Genomic DNA, 12,607 nt, shown 5'->3' with positions numbered 1-12,607 from the left:
GTTAAAGTAGAACTAGGAGAGTAATGGGCAGTTTTAAAGGAAAGGAAAAACAAATTCTAACGTCTGTATTTTATGTTTGTTTTGTTTGTTTGTTTGTTTGTTTGTTTGTTTGTTTGTTTGTTTGTTTGTTTGTTTGTTTGTTTGAAGTAAGAAGTAGCGTGGATTTGAAAAGAAAAGAAACACAGGCCATAGTGTAAGTATTTTGTTAAGCAATGATGGCTTTCGTGTATAATTACTATGTAATTACGCAGTATTCTTAAAGTTCCCTGACCTCTTCTTCTGACAATATAATTGTACATTACTAATAAGAATGTGGGCTGTATTATAGAGTATCAAAATCGCTACTTCTTACGTTGTCATTACACACTAATAGGCGGTGGACTATGTCATAAAGTATCCTGCCAAGTTGTAATGGGGTGGAATGTGCAATTAGTGCTTAAGTAAATGTTTTTTCAAGACTTGTACAGACAGGACAGCTTGTAAGGGGGCTTTCCCTCCAAGTCAGAAGGCACAGCTCTGAAGTAAAACGCCATTTACTGTGGAATAACTGTGTATTAATTTATGATAAAATGGAGTAAAAGGCTAAAAGGCCTGAAAAGTGGCAGCATCTGCTGAATCGGAAACACTCTGACAGGACATATTTTGCTTAAAAATATAAAAAATACATGTAAATGTATAAAAATATAAGAACCCAGATCTCTATGACACCTAAAAATGTCCATATATCCAAACAGAGATCAAATATAAAGATTTTATATGCTTTGAGCTGTTCTTGTTGTTAGTTTCCATGCTGTCAGATCCATTTTGAAAAAAATAATGGCCTGAATTAGTGAAAGTAATACAGCTAAAAAAAAGAATATGTAAATATATAAAACTCAAAGATTAACAGCAGGAAAAATGAAGCCATGCAGGGGCTGGAAATTACATATCAAAGGGGAGAAATATTTGAATTTGGTGTGAAATATGCAGATGGCTCAGCAGGAGTCTTTGGCGAAGGTTTGCTATGAAACATAAACATGTGCGCGCGTGTTGGTGATGTGTATATTATATGTGTCACGTTAATACACATGCACAACAGAGACAATGTGAAAGTCTGGAAAGAGCAGTGACCCTCATAAACATTTTTTACTTTAAAACAACAGGTGAGCCATCTGGATCCTGTTAAGACGGAATAGGTTCATGACCTTGTTGACTGACATGTGGCTTGTAGTCTTCTGCTAGGCTGCACATCCACTAATTTGAGTCACTGACCTGATCTTCAGAAGAATGTTAAAGTTATTGATTCCTTTTGGAGCACGTTCCCACTGAGCATTCATGTATGTGCCAGAACAAGCTTGATCAATAAAGGTTCCACCTGACAATCCACAGGATCTAAATGATCCACCACCAAAGTTCCAGTGCCAGACACCACAAGACAGCACCAGTGATGTCATTCCACGCCATTCCTTCTTTTAATGTTACGGTTGTGAGTAAAGATGGGGGTTTACCACATGCAAGAATAAAAAAAAACAACCCCAAAAAACCCCAAAATATATAAAAACCCCCAAAAAATAATTAAAAAAAAATAAAATTATATATATATATATACAGTTTCAATTCTCACATGTAATTTTTTCTCGGTTCGCACCTTCCTTTTAGTATAGTAGTGAATCAGGCCTTGAGGCTGTTATCATACAATCTTCTAACTAATCTTATGTGCATACATTTCCAAATGAAACACTGGTAAAAGCTGGGCTAGAGGCTATATCATATCAGGGTTACATTCGTCCTTCAGAAATAGCCTAAGCAAAAGAAACATAACTCTGTATGTGGCTGCCCTGGAATAATACATAAACCTCCTCAGCAGTGTGAAGCATCTTCTCAGCAACTGTGAGATCAGACAAAGCCAAAAATAACAAGCTTTTAAAATCTAAAAAAAGCTGCTGTTGAGTGCACATACATATCTTCGGAGGACAAATGCAGGTGTTTTGGTGCCCTCACTGATGACCTTGTTTGCTGTTGAACGTGTGCTTTAGATTGCTAAGATCTCTGGAGAAGTCAGCCAACTGGCTCATCAATGAAGAAGTCAATGTGAAGCACTTTGGGCTCCCTTAACAAAAAGTCTCTACATGCACACAGTCAATTACTACATGGTCAATATCCACTATCGTCCAGCATGCCTGTAATCAATAGACTGCGGTGTTGAGATCAATAGTGACAATCTGACTGTATTCTAAGGCGAGAATAGGAAGATTATGTCTAGTGGGCCAGCCAACAGAGTGAAAACACACTGCTCTTGATTCTTCAGTCCCTGCTAGGATGCAATATAGCTGACGTCCTTTTCTGCTCTCAACAACCTCAAGATGAGGGAATGAGTTGCAACATATGGGAAATCAGTCATGACAGGTGCTTTTAGAAAAACAGTATAAAGGTGAATCTTGACCAGGGACACTAAATATTGCAGATAACCTACAGATAGCGAAGCTATTTTACTCACAGCTCAAGTGTCTGAAACCCACTTTATTCTTTTCTATTGAGTGTATTGTTTGTTTGTTTATTCATGTTTATTTATTCACAAAGTGATTGACAGTAAGAGTCAGAATTCCTAATCATAAAAACTAAGGGAAAATTACTGGGGGTGGGCAAACAGTTCCCAGTTATTGATAAAAACAATGTTGTCCTCCCTATGCCATCATTGCATGAAATAGAATTCCCAACGTGTCCTGCTGGCAGTCTTTATCTTGTTCATTCTTAACCACCCCGTGGGGCATATCCTATTTTGATCTCAGGGCTTCCATACTCCTCAAAGATGTTCCTGTATACCAGTGGTTCACAAACTTTTTTTTTGCTAGGCCCCTCTTTGTTTTACAAGAAAAATGTTCCCTGTGATTTGGAGAGCCCAGCACATACTCCCGACGCAGGGAAAACCAATTCTGCAGGGGAGACCTACCTTGGCATTTGTGCAGGTGAAGCCAAAGGGAAGATATGCGTCACCAAATTTTCTAGTCTTTGGCTTGGAAGGAAGTTGGTTTGGAAACATATTTGGCGATGCTTCATCTCCTGCTTTGCTGGGAGCCCCGTCAAAAACTTGTCCACTATGCTATCAGTGTCCAAGCATTCTTTTTTTTTTTCTTTTCATACCGCGCCCCCCCTGCAATGGCTCTGCCATAGTCCCGATGGCCATAGTCCTCTACTCTTTTGCGTCCTTCCTTCTGTTCTCAGGGTTTTGGACTTGAGGTGAAACCGTTTATCGGGAGCTTTCCTGTTTCTCTTGTCTTGATGTCAGTGGTTTCTGTCTCCTCCTTTGGACAACTGATTATCCCAGCAGGGTATCTGATGACCCTGCCGTGCCCGGATCTTGTTCTGCTGACTCCTCAGGACATTCCTGTCACTCTGCAGCTATTTGGTGGTTGCGGCTCTCCTACCAGCCTCTTCATGTTTCCATTTGCCTGTGGGATTCCAGGTTACTTGTAGGGATCCTTAATGTCTGCAACCTTGTTGTAGTGCAGTCCCCTTAGTTCTGATGTTTGCTACATTCTGTAGTTGGTTATCATAGACAGTGTTGTTAATGGTCTGGCTGAGGGGGTTCAGGCCTATGCAGAACAGAATCAGAAGTAGAACAAAAAGCAAGTCAGTCCCTATAGAAGCTCATGTTAAAATGTTCAACATGACTCCAGATAAGTGCAAAAAGTGATTTTGTCCCCCCCCCCTTAGCTGGTACATCCTGTGGTTGTAGCTAGCTAACCAAGCTTGGTAGCATTAGCTGTTAGCTTAGCACTCCACCATCTGCCATTATGGTGACTTCTGTCTCCAAGAAATCAACATAGCAGCGACTACAATGCTAAAGCCAACGCTTCTAAAGACAGACCCTAAAAGCAATAAGTGATGTCACTGTGGCCACATTCATTCTTTATGTAGCCTACTCTGCAATAAAACACTCTGAGATACACCCCCTTTCTATGTTGTGTTATATTATTTAACCAGTCCAAGCTTTGGATCTGTTTTAAGTTGTTTTGGAGCAGAAAATGCAGAATTATTTTCTATCGTCACATCTCAACTGGCTCATTGAAAGTGTCTCATCTTTCCTGTTTAGCATCTCCTCCGTTGAAATGAAGTGATACCGCAGTCAGGCAGCACATACACTGGCTCCATTTCTCCTCTCTCCTGAAGTAAGTGACAGCTGCAGATTTTTTGGACCATCCCTCCCTCCAGGATGCCTGACAGTCCTCTGTTGTCATGGCAACAGAGGCAGTGAGGCTAGCAGTTGTGACTGATATGCTGCTGAGGTGTTTCCCAATCTGACACCCTGGCTCCCTCTCCCAATTCTTTTGCCTCCCGTGTGTTGCTGTCTCTCCCCCCCCTCCTCTTTTCCTGTCTGATGTTCTTTCAGGCAGTTTGAGCTGATGAGTGCAGCCGATGTGTTTGTGTCCGTATCCATCTGCACAGGGGTGCCACAGTGCCCTGCCCTGCTGGCTCATTGTGCTTGTTGACATTTCTCGAAATTGAGGATGTGACATGAAGTACGTGCGGTGAGAAGGAAGCTTCGGTAGTGACCGAACTACTCAAAACTTGAGGCTGACCGCCGCAAAAAAAAAAGAAAAAGGAAACACAAAAGCACACAGGTGGTGTTGGAAGATGTAGGCATGCAGGGGAAGCTATGCATCTAAAGGTAAATCCATAAATTTGATATTAACTTTGAAAATGTCAGAGCAAACCCAGCGTCGCCTCAAACCAGGTGAGGCAGAGATTGCTGCCTGCTGCTCTGGTAATCACAGCCAGGTGACTTCCTGGTCGTGGGGCCCCGATGTCTGTCTGTGTGTGTGCGATTGGAGCCAGTTGGCAGGGAGACACAGGGACAGATAAAGCGTCTCTTAAGTAAATTCATGAATAGGAGCTCTTCACCAGGGCTGAGGTGGGTGCTGCTGCTGCTTCAGCATTGTTTGCATTCATGAATAAAAACCTGCTAGCTGCCATTCATACAAATACAATTAACTCCGTGCTTCTCATGTGCTAGACAGAAATAGACGAACACAGAAGCCTGCTCTCATACATAAATGCTGGCATTTATACAACCAATGAAGGACCTTGTGAGCACCATCATCCGCATAATCTCCCTGCAATCCTAAGTGATTTTATTCTTCCATCTTTACATAATAGGAACCTACTTAAATTGTAATAAAAAAGCATCTAAAGATCTCATTGACACTTCAATCTTGTTGCTTTAATGTCTTTTTCAAGCCAGCAGATTGTACGTATGCATCCATATGCACAAGAGAGGAAATGAAATAGATGAGAGAGACACAAAAAAGAGTCTTCAGCAGTAGGCTGTGTGTTAGAGAGTGTATGTGTGTGTGTACGATTGTAAAAGTGTGTGTGTGTGTGTGCGTGTGTGGTCTCTTGGGCTACAGTGTGTGTGTGGGAGTGTTATTGAGAGATATTTTTAATTCTGTGTGTCAGCTCCTCTCATCTCCCTCAGCAAGAGACGTCGGAGGGAAGCAGAAAAACATTTCCAATGCAACTATCATTTAAATACACACACTCCTGCACACGCACGCACACACACACACACACACTAGTGCAAACACATACAGTTTCAGAAGTCTTTCATATGGCACCAGTTGCGTTTTTGAAAGTTTAAAAAAAGCCTGCCAGAGTGTCAGTGGGGTTTTTTCTGAATTTCCCCTCCAAGTGCTTGTGAGGGAATTTTTACATGAACAAGATTAAAACATGAATGTGATCCCGGATGGATACATCTCCTCGTGAATCCAAGTGAATGCTAAAATCTCCCTGTCAAGCTACACACACACACACACACACACACACACACACACACACACACACACACACACACACACACACACACACACACACACACACACACACACAAACCCACTTCAATCTGATACTGAAGGTGTTAAAAGATTAAACAGACTAACTGTTCCTCGCCACCCATAAAAAGAAATCAACAACTGCTGTTTAGAAAGACAAGTAAGGTTTTCAGTTGTCCTGACACCTCCGAGGCCCGGTGACTAAATAATGCTTCACCATATGGCAGATGATGGCAATAATAATTCCCTGTGGAGTAGCCGTCAGCGGCCTAATGACTTTCTTCCATGCTATTGCTTTTAGGTGCATGTGAAACCGCAGCGGACTCCAAAGTAGGATTAAGGTCATCCTGGTGGAATACGCTGCAGGATTTCTCTCAAGTAGAAGGTAAATGGATTTTGCTCACACTCCTATTTTCAGTGAAGCTTGTGAAACAGCACAATTGTCTCAATCACACAGAGCACAGCAGGATGCATACTCACTTCATGTGGCTCCCCCTCTCCCTTAGCAGGAAAGACATCCTGTTCTATTTGACTATCCAGACATGTAACACAGTATCTGCATTCCAAAATCTGCATAAAATCCCCAATACTCGCCATGTATGAGGGCATTTTCTGCTGTTTGTTAATGCAGAAGCCCACTGTATCAGAGCTGAATGCTTAGGATGAATCCCAGAGAGGAGACATGGGAAAATACGAACAGAAACAACAGTTGAAGCAGGCATGTCACCAAGAGCTCGCTGTAGGTTCTCTCCTTTCAAACACGTTGACTCGTTGAGTGTTTAACCTGTTACCAAGTAATGATTTCTTCCTCCTAATACAAACAAAAACAGAAGCATAAAGAAGAAGCAGATTAATAAATCATGCTGTATTACTGTACAGTGTTTTCGCACCAAATACAAAGCAAAGTTTTCATGCAGCATTATTGCAAAATCTATGCGAAGAGGCAAACTGACACAAATTTACCCATGGTGGTATCAGTAAGACATTAGACAAGTTAATTGTCATTTTCTGTGGACTATAGGAGCTGTATGGGTCAGAATCTCCTGTATACAGACAGAACAACAAACAGAGACCGGTCGGAGGAAGGTGAAGTATGTTTCTGGAATCTGATTTCAGCCGTTCAGATTATTATCCTCTTTGTCCCAGTGGCTCTTAATGACTTAATATTTGCAGATTTACAACAGAAACCTAAGCAACTACTTTTGTTGCAGTGTAAGGAGAACTTGAAGGATGTTAATATAAACTAAACTAATGCTTTATTTGTATAGTACCACTTACAATACACAGTTACAAAGTGCTTCACAGTTTGAATAAAAACTACACACTGAAGGTAAGTATACATGTTCTAGCATGCAGACAAAAACTATGCAAGAAATATTATAGAAAAGCCAACCTCCAATAGAAATGTTTTTTCAGCAGTCGTTCAAAATAAATCACAAGCTCAGTCAGCCTGACTAGCTGTGGAAGGCTGTTCCAACATTTAGGAGCTCAAAAGTGTGGTCGCCTCTGGTTTTAAAATTAATTTGGGGAAATCTTAACATGTAGAAATAACAGAAAATATTATGTCCTTATGTCCAATCTTTTAGTCAGCTGGGGGGGTTTTAATACTTAAAAAGGAATAAAAGGCAAGATGCAGTGTCTTTGGCTCAGGTAGAGCAGGTCATCTACTAAGAACAAGGTTGGTGGTTTGATCCCCAGCTGTCAAAGTAACTTTGGCAAATGCTGAACCCCAAGTTGCTCAAAATGAATTCATTGGAATGTGAATGTTAGATAGAAAACATTTAGAGAAAGAAGTGCTTGGGTGAGTATAAGGCATGTTGTATAAAGTGCTCGAGTAGAAAAGTGCTACAGTATATAAGAACCAGTCCATTTACCATGTCATGACCTTGAAGGTCTTGAAGGGGACCTCAGGGCCACCCTATGAAATTTGATTTGAATTAAATTTTAGAGAAGAACACAAAGTCACACAGAGCTAAAGCAAATATTCTATTTATTTCTATAACTACAAACCACAAAACGAAACAAAACAAAACATATTTTCAGCGTACTTTTAGTGTACAACATCACACATCTCAGTTGAGGTTATTTCCTAAATGACCCAAACTGTTATGTGTTATGTTCAAACCCAGCTCTCATCAGCAGTGAAGATGTCCAACATGAAGCTGTGGTCAGTTTGCATCAAAGTTGATGTTTTCTCCCAGAAAAAGTTCGATATCCAGGGTGAAGTCCAGTGGTGGTCTAAACTGATCTTCCACAAGTTCTGGAAGCTGTCCAGTGTCAGGCTGTTGTGTGCGGGCGAGGAAGAGATGACCCAAACGCTGGACTCACGGTGCAGGATAATGGTGTTTTACTGTAGGCTGGATGAACTGAACATGAACTGAAACGACTGACTGGATGACTGAACACACATGCGAAAAAGACAACATCAACATCAATGACACGACAATGAACTGATGGAAACTGAGGACTTAAATACACACTGGATGATGAGTGATTAGAAACCGGTGAGTACACAGCTGAACTTAGTCTGACTAATGATACATGGAAATAACTGGAACACAATACACAGACGATAGGCTCGCACAGAAAACAAGAAGTGAAAAACATGAATGTGGGAAATAAACCGAACATGACAAAACTGAAAACACTGGGTCAACGACCCAGGAACCCTGACATCCAGAGGTGCACGTGGAAAAGTTCTCCCCCAAAACTGCTCAGAATTAATAAAGCTGTAATGACTGCAATAGTAGTTCAAATTTTACAGTCCTGATCTTTACATGAGTTGAAAGTATTTTTTGCTGTTACTGTTCAGAGAGTGCAGTTCAACAGTTTAATTGTCTTTTTGGTTGAGGGAGTGGCGGGTGGACAGTCGGATCAATGCAGGAGCTGGAGAAACTCGCGTTGACCGTGATCTGGGGTCAACTTCACAATCAGCCTGACACATCAAATATTCAGCAGTGCCTCGGTGCCACTCTGAAACCACTCGCACTGGAGGAGAGAGAGCGAGGGACATAATCACAAATACTCATTATCACCAGGAGCTATGTGTTTCACACTTAACGCTGACACTTATCCCCAGCAGATTATAGCTCCATACATCAAATATTAAAGCGGCGGTGTGAATTATTGATTCCAATCAATGATTGCAGATCAGAGCTCTCAGCTGGCAGAGGAGGAACTAATGAGTGCGTGCTACACAGGCAGCTGAGTAGAACTGTGGAGCCTCGGATACACTGCTGCTGTAAAGAGGTGCTGAGACATTTAACCTTTAATACATTTAACCTGTGCTGACACATTTTAGGCTTGCAACCACCAGATTTAATTTATGTACAATGTATTAGTACATTTGTGGTCATCAGACCACAAGAGTTAGCTTAGAAGTCAGCCAGTCCATGACTTATTTAAAATCTGTTTTTCTACAAAGACTGTATTTAAAAGATGGACATGGACCTCATGATGTCATGCACTGCTTCTGGAACTCAATTTTGAGCCTTAATGTTTGCATTTTGGTTGGCGCTGTGTTGGTTTTTAGAGTCAGACGTGACCATATATGGACAAGAATGTGGGGACACCAGCTAAGACTAGCAAGCTTGTTGATAATGGTGCAACACACAGACACACACATCTACCAAAATGAAAACAACCCACTGTTATCATTCAGGTCAAATGCCCATATGTACATTGACTACTCAGTTTTGCACTTAAAGTTTGAATAGTATCTTAAGACTTTCTGTAACTTATTTTTTCTTACTTTTATTTATTTTCTTTTTTTTTTTTGGATTGGTTTTTTTTTGCATGCACAAGGTGAAATTCCTTGTTTGTTTACAGAAACTATGGCCAAATAAAGATGATTCTTATTCTGATATTGTTCTTCAGACAATCACATTAAAAACTTTCCAACAAAACAAACATGCTCATGAGAACCAGTTTAGGTCAAGCAACAAACAAATTTTCACGTGTAACTGAAACGACTTTCCACTTCATTTTAATATGTGAGTCTGCAAGGACTCACTCACTTTGTCGACTAAAGTGGCTACTAAAGGAACTGCAGATCTATTTTAGCTTTTCATGCTGGCTGTATTTATGTTTTCTCGCTCTGTTTTACAAAACGCTACATAAAAATATTTAATTTAAAACCTCTTGCAAAGACAAAATTATATCCTCACCTCTGCAGTTCTCAAACAGTTTAGCTAATGTGAGCACAACGTCTTCACAGAAAAGCAGCTTCACTCAAGTCTATCGCACTGGAGCTAACAGAGCCATTTCCATGCCCAAATACTGCATCATGTCCTTTTGCCTGTTCTCTGAACAGACACACACACACTTACAACCTCACAGGTAGAGCAGCTGCGAGCACCACATCTGATTACGTTATTGACACTGGGCAAGAAACACAAGTGGAAGCGTGCCTCAGCTGAGTGTAAAATGCACAGAGGACGAGGCTGCTCCATCATATTAAATGACATAACTGGTTTACATCACCGCTGCTTTTCTGTGTGTGGGGAACAAAACTGACAGATTAGCACAGCGAATCCTTGCAATCCATAAATCAGTTTGTTTGTGCACGAGAATTGTTAATGCAGCGTGTTGTTTGCCAGCCTTATTTGTGTCTGAGCATCTCTAAAGCCCTGGGGTCGGTGCTACAACTGATGATTAGCATTTACATAATGAGCTAAATGTTAGCTGCTGCCTTAAACTGCTACTTCTTAGCTGTGGGGGGCAAGCTGACCTCCACAAGATTGAATGCAAAGGCTCCAGAAGCCTTTGCATTCAATCTGGATGTCCTTAGGGAAGTATTTTTTGGCAGTAATGTATCTAAATATATACTATGTTTATTTTATTGTTAGCAAATTTCAGGGAGAGACCAAGAGCATCAAAGAAATTCTAACAACAACTAAAGCCTGATGATCTCAGTGCTTTGTGTCACAGGGGAATATAAAAAATACATTGAAGCGCTACTTATTGCACTGGTTCCCTTTATTTCAGTGACCACACACTGAAGCGTATTTAAGTTAGTCTCACATGTACAATCTTGCTGCCCCAGATACTTTAATAGAGTATGAATGTTGATTACTCTGCTCATATTCCACAAATTGGTGTTTGACTGTCTGAGTAGAGCTTTATAAAGAACTAAAGCTATCAGCTCAGAGCCATATAGACAGATTTGGGAGGTCAGTGTACACATTTGTCATTTTGGTGTTTTTGTGGGGTTTGTTGACCACAACAACAAAAAATATTGAACATAGCCACTCTCATCCAGTAGATCACAACCGATAAAGGAAGTGTTTCTTGTGCAACAGTGCAAAATACATGTTTAGGGTCTTTTTTTAGAATAACCCAAATTTCAATGAGAAATGTATATAAGTTTTATGTAAAATCTCTGGTGGTTAAATTCCTACCTAGACTAAACATATGTCAAATATATGTCATAATTTTATATTTGTTTTTTTAATGCACATATTTTTTCACAAGGTAACAGTAAAATTGCTAGAACGGGGGAAAAGTATTATTTGAAGGCTTCCAATGACAAGAATTATCAAACATTTGAGATTAACTCAAAGTGATATATCTAGAGTTAATCTTCAGAATTATCATTCAATGTGCTTGAAAGTCCTTAAAAGACCAGTAGGTGAACCTATTGTTTTGAGGGAGGTTTTGTCAACCAGTCGCTAACTGGTGTGTGGGTGAGGTTTAAAGGCCACTGACTAAACCCTTAGTGCTCAAACAGGTGGTCAGAAAAAGAAGGACATTTTTATAGATAGCTCTATTTTCTGTTGCCTACATTGTAGAGGGTGACATTGCCTCTAAACAGGAAAATGAGTAGGGAAGAGGTTAAAGTCGGATTCAGCAGGTGGGGGACACTTAAATCACATGTAATGGTTCAGTGTGGGAATATTTTCTATTGAGAGCTCAGTAGATTTTCACACATGGTGTGATCAGCTGACCTGCTGCTCTCTGTGGATGTACACAACTGAATTCAACCAGATGTCAGCAGATGTTTCATGAGTTTTCCTGGCTGATTTCCATCCTTTACATTGGCAGTACACTGTTTATGGTGTCTTCATACTAGACAGTATACAGCTGGTAAGAAGGTGGAATTCAGTGAATGTAACTTGATGTAACGTGTCTGTGAAGGTTCTCAGTCATCCAGGTCATCGTAGTCAAAGGAGCTTGCAAAGAAAAGCATCTGGACTTCTTTAAGTTACTTGAAGACGTTTCACCTCTCATCCGAGAAGCTTCTTCAGTTCTAAGGTCAAATGGTGGAGAGTCCCAGATATAAACCTAGTGGGAGTGACCCCCCACAGAGGGACAAAAGGACCCCCTGATGATCCTCTAATCGCCTGAGCCAAGGTGTGAAACTGGGTGTGGGTCCCAATCAGCCAGAGTTTCGGGTGTGTTCATTGTGAAACCTGGCCCCACCTTATCATGCGAATTCCTGAGATCAGATGGCCCAGGATGTGAGTGGGCGTTAAGGCGTCTGGGAAGGGATCTCAAACCCTGGGTCAAAATCAAGACACAAGAAGTGGAATCCTTCACTGCGCACATTAACGCTGTGGATAAAAACATCAGGTTCACCAGGGAAGACACAAAGGACAACTGTTTGCCTTTCCTGGACTGCGCTGTGCACATTGAAGAGAATGGCAAACTCAACATCGAAGTTTACCGGAAGCCCACACACACAGACCAGTACCTCCTCTTTGACTCCCATCACCCTTTGGAACACAAACTTGGAGTGATTAGGACCCTACACCACCGGGCAGAACATGTTCCCTCTAAGCCTGAAGGAAAAAAGAAGGAAC

Source organism: Astatotilapia calliptera, chromosome 17, assembly GCF_964374335.1.
Source record: "Astatotilapia calliptera chromosome 17, fAstCal68.1, whole genome shotgun sequence".
Lineage (NCBI taxonomy): Eukaryota > Metazoa > Chordata > Actinopteri > Cichliformes > Cichlidae > Astatotilapia > Astatotilapia calliptera.
This window is presented reverse-complemented; position numbering follows the sequence as displayed.